The sequence below is a fragment of the Micropterus dolomieu genome, linkage group LG11 (genome assembly GCF_021292245.1).
Source record: "Micropterus dolomieu isolate WLL.071019.BEF.003 ecotype Adirondacks linkage group LG11, ASM2129224v1, whole genome shotgun sequence".
NCBI classification, from domain to species: domain Eukaryota; kingdom Metazoa; phylum Chordata; class Actinopteri; order Centrarchiformes; family Centrarchidae; genus Micropterus; species Micropterus dolomieu.
This window is the reverse complement of record NC_060160.1, coordinates 30,735,882-30,740,868: the sequence shown is the minus strand read 5'-3', so window position 1 is coordinate 30,740,868 and position 4,987 is coordinate 30,735,882. Positions and strand designations below refer to the sequence as shown.

The 4,987-nt window shown below is 40.6% G+C and overlaps 1 protein-coding gene and 1 long non-coding RNA gene across 2 annotated transcripts in view; one reads left to right on the top strand and one right to left on the bottom strand.

Moving 5' to 3' along the window:
* Window positions 1–277: 277 nt before the first annotated feature.
* osr1 (odd-skipped related transcription factor 1) overlaps window positions 278–4,987 on the top strand; it is a 17,966-nt gene continuing 13,256 nt past the window's right edge. The window contains exon 1 of the mRNA XM_046063673.1: window positions 278–611. The gene's annotated coding sequence lies outside the window, so the exon portion shown is untranslated. The remainder of the gene's footprint in view (window positions 612–4,987) is intronic.
* The window catches only part of LOC123979650, a 7,640-nt gene continuing 5,553 nt past the window's right edge, over window positions 2,901–4,987 (bottom strand). The window contains exon 4 of the long non-coding RNA XR_006827275.1: window positions 2,901–4,415. This is a non-coding gene — a long non-coding RNA (uncharacterized LOC123979650). The remainder of the gene's footprint in view (window positions 4,416–4,987) is intronic.

The window sequence follows — 4,987 nt, the reverse complement described above, 5'->3', positions numbered from 1 at the left end:
TGTTGGTTGCTGCAGGCTGCAGACTTCATCCTTTACACACTGACACTGATACACGCTGGCCTTACCTTTTCCACACAGTGGTTCCTAAACTGTAGGTGGAGATCATTCTGACACATAGTGATAACTACCAATGCAAATCACCAAAAACCAAAATGCTACATTCTTCTTCTTCTTCCTGTCATTATACAGTTTATTACAGTTAAAGGCACAAATTTGTTGACTCATCTTTTAAAAATCCAAAATCAGTAGAAATCAAATCCTATTGGTTCATTTCGAAGATGTCCATGTCTCCAGGGCCGAAGGAACAGCTCAGGAGCATATGGCAGCAGCCTGCTGCGTCCTGCGGGCTGGGGGCTGACTGAGTGACGCGCCAGCAGGAGTCGGACTGTGACTGCCATAAGAGGCGGCAGCAGCTGGAGCGCAAGCAGAGCGGGGAGAGGCTTCCTACAGCAGCACACCGCCACGCAGCTCAGCCTCCTCTCTGAGCCAGCAGCGCAGGTCCATGCTGCCGCCACGGCCGTCTCAGTAACTCTTCCACCCCGACAAACAACGCTACTCGGCGGGCTTCTACAACCCGATTCCCCGGAGAAGTTCAAAAGTAGAGTTGATTGGTAAGTCTTCACTTTGTTCAATATAAAACGGAATTAATTCAAACAGTGAAATGCAACAAAGCTTTATATCAGATTGTCTTGATTTAATTCCGTTTACAATGTTTTATAAACCAATGTACAGGTATAGGCAGTCCACCTAGCTCTTTAATAATCACATTGCTTTGACAGTGTTGATGCGTTGTGACAGTTTTAATGACACAGAGAATAGCCTGACTTGTCTCATAGGCTTTTCATCCCTTCTCTGCACACAGACTGTTTAGTTAATAATCAGCACCTGTTAGTCCAATTGTCTCTGCAGAAGTTGACACACAGCTGAACTAACCCGCATCGATGAGGCAGGTCAGTGATCACATGGAGATCCAGGCTGCACTCAGGACACGCAGTGAAGTGGTTCTAACTTCTCAATATATCACTGGGTAGTAGGTTCCGAAGTTATTTTATAATATACAACTTTCAGATACATTAAGATTTCCCTTTAAAATGTAGCGGAGTAGAAATATTATGTCTTTAAATTGTAGCTGAATGAGTTTCTAACTGTTGTGCCCACTTTACAACTTTTGTCTAAGATTTAGAATCTCAGGACCCCTGGTATGCGGACATCAGTGGGTCTAATAAGGATCTTGTAGTGAATGTAATGCATTCCAATAGGCTATAAGGTGTGGCTCTGAGGGACTCGGGACATGGTTTACGTGTAGTTTTTGAAAGAAATCAGGAGAGCAAAGGGGAAGCAAAAGCAGAAACCTTTGAACTAGAACTGAGACTGACATCTGTCCATCCTCAAAGATATGATGGCCGTAACACCCTCATATCGTGCGTACACTTCACATGTGCTGCTGCTTTTAAAGCCTCCATACTTTTACTGTACCATCTGACAGCTGGAGTTACTAGTTTGTATATTATGATTTTGCTTTTAAATCCATGGTCATAGTTTAAAGCAGTGGTTTCCAGTTTGAGGGTAAAGACCAGAACCACACAAGCCAGTTTGGATTGAGTTATACTACTTCAGCAGACATTTTGTTGAACACTAAAATTTGGAGTTGTGGACATTCTCCCATTTCACTACAGCTTTGATTTATTTGATATACTGTTGGCATGAAAGTGATCAGATTACATTTCTGGTCGCAGCTTATGAAACAGCCACTCTGTAAGTTTTTAATTGAAAAAAAGGAAACAAAAGGAAAAAAAGGTATACCTTTTTGATCTTTTTTACATAGAGGTGACAAAAAGCACCTCAGTCTTCGTAACAAGACCTTTGAGGTGCTGAATCTGGAGTAGAGCAAAGGCCCACATGGCTGTTTGGATCTGGAGGCCCCTGTTATGCAGACATCAGAGGGTCAGAGGTGAGGAGAGCCTCAGCAGCAATGCACTTATCTCTTCTAATGACCTCCAAAGTAAAAGTCAATTACTTCTGCATCATGATCAGAGAGGAGCAGACCACAGGGGGCTGTTCCAGCTCCACCGCTCCTCATTAAAACCACTTCACTGGACTTCACCAGCCTCAGGCTCCAGATTCTAATTTCAAATGTGTAACCTGTGTGCAGCTGTGTGATGTAAACTCTGCTCTCTCTCTATCCTGTATGCTAATGTTCAGATTACAAAGTATGAAGTGAAAAAACCTCACCTGGCTAATGTGGACACACTTCACTGTACTAGTATAAATGTTAGATATAGCAGCACTGTCCTCCGCCGTACAGGGGCTGATGAAAGGACAAAATCCGTCTTAAACTTAAAACCACTCCTGCTAAGCTCAGGAAACACCAGGCTCACAGGCCCCACAGACTCTACTTCTAAACTTCTTAAGAGTTTACTGATTATTAAATATTAATTATGGTTAATATTATTATTGTTCTGGATTATTACCAATACTATAAGATTCATTGTTTGATGCTTTATCAATATGAAAACTGCTGGAAATATTCTGCATGATTTGGGTTTGAGCAGTAGTAGTCCTCCTGATCAACCAAAGGTTCAGAGACTTAACTAACAGGAAAAGCATTTACACTCAAAATATACTCAAAACTATTTTTATATTTATCTGAATCATGACCTAATTAGAGTTCTGCATGGAGTCTTAATCTTCTATATTTTTTCATCTGAAAATTAACTTCAGTAAAAACCAGTGGTGCAAGTAATACCACAAAGAAAAAATACTCCAAAACAAGTTAAACTATTTCAAATGTTACCAAAGTAAAACAAAATGTATCAGATGTTAAAATACTTGTAGCGTTTTATTACATATTACTAGATTATTACATTCACTACGTTAAGAAGTAGGATGTGGAACACTAGTTTATAACAACATGTTTGTTTTTTATTTGCTGTCGTGTAAATTTACGGTAGTAAAAAGTTACCGCTAAAATGTTGTGAAGTTGTTTAAATGGAAAATACTTTGTTAAGTACAATTAATCCTAACCTGTACATAAGTACAGTAGTACTTCAGTAAATGAAGGTATGGCACCTGTCGTAATAATGACAGGCATCAGATAAATTAAGTATAAAGTAGAAATATTTACTTGCTGGCTGTGACCGTCTCTCACACAAAGATCCTTATTGTCAATTGTTACTCTGCTATCAAACTGGTGCAACAGCTCGCAGGTATTCATTCAGTCTGGGCCCTCAGAAGCCCTGGGCTGTTTCTGCCAACAGGAAACACACACATGCACAAACACACACACATACTTGCACACTGCACGCACACACACACTGCTTCTTCTCTGTCTGATGTGTGTGTGTGTGTTAATGTTGTCGACTGTTTTGTGTTCTATTTGGCACACACGCACACGCACACACACACGTCTTAGTGCCTCACTTGACTATTGAGGGTTTGTCTGATCCCCCGTTCCGGTATCTGCTGTGTTCTAAAAGACATGTGTAATGGAAAGCACCTTTAAAGGGAATAGAGTGTTTGGGTTCCAGTCTAATTCTAGAAAAGAGTCTGCAGGTCAGAGCAGCAGGTGGATGGCGAGTAATACTTCTGACTGAAAGTGGAGTTTGTATCCCATTACAGATGTTTGGCTTTTTAACCATAACCACCATCTCTCATCACAGCTATAATGTAGCAGTCATGTACAAATCGGGCAGAAAGTGAGAATTTAAAAAATGCTGGAACTGGATTTTCTGGAATGGTGTGGTGCAAATGATTGTAGTGGAATCCATCAGCATGGGCCTTTCACATGCACAGCCTTAATAAGCTAATAATGAGCCCCCACGACCCGCCCATACCTAACAAACACATCTATGATTTCAACCTGACATTAAAATACCTCCCACATGCAAGCCACACCATGAAGCATTCTGAACAAAGATACCACAAACCAGCAGTCCTTAAAATACATGCAGCCTCTCCGCTGAAAACCTGGTTTCCTTATCCAACCACAGCGTTTCCTGATGGGGAAGTTATAATTTCCAAAATATTGGAGAAGGTCGTTCTCATTTTTAACTTAAAACAATGTGCTGGATAACTTTCAGTCAGGTTTCAGGGTACATCACAGCACAGAAACAGCACTGCTTATGGTACTGAATGATTTGTTGTTTTTTGGTGATACTGGAAATTGTGCTAGTTTGTTCCTGCTTTACCTCGGCGCTGCTTTGACACGGTTGATCATGACATCCTCCTGGATTGCCTCCAGCAAGGGGTGGTATCCAGGGTGTTACTCTACAGTGGTTTCACTCCTACTTGAACCTTTCCTGTTCTGACATTGGTAACATTTCCTCCTCTTCAGCAGCAATTCAATGTAGAGTACCTAAAAGTTCGATCCAGGGGCCTTTTTTTGTTTTGTATATGCTCCCCTTGGGCTCCATTCCCTGTAGACATAATATATTGCAGATACACTGTTATGCTGATGATACAGCGTCCTTGCAGTCCATTTTTAACTGCCAAAATGATATTATGGCAATGGCAATAAACTTTCTCCAACTAAATGAGAATAAGACTACAGGTGCTGGTCATATAATTAGAATATCATCAAAAGTTGATTTAGTTCAGTACTTCCATTCAAAAAGTGAAACTTGGATATTATATTCATTCATTACACACAGACTGATATATTTCAAATGTTTATTTCATTTAATTGTGATGATTAAAACTGACAACTAATGAAAATCCCAAATTCAGTATCTCTGAAAATTTGAATATTACTTAAGACCAATACAAAAAAAGGATTTTTAGAAATGTTGGCCAACTGAAAAATATGAACATGAAAAGTATGAGCATGTACAGCACTCAATACTTAGTTGGGGCTCCTTTTGCCTGAATTACTGCAGCAATGCGGCGTGGCATGGAGTCCATCAGTCTGTGGCACTGCTCAGGTGTTATGAGAGCCCAGGTTGCTCTGATAGTGGCCTTCAGCTCTTCTGCATTGTTGGGTCTGGCGTAT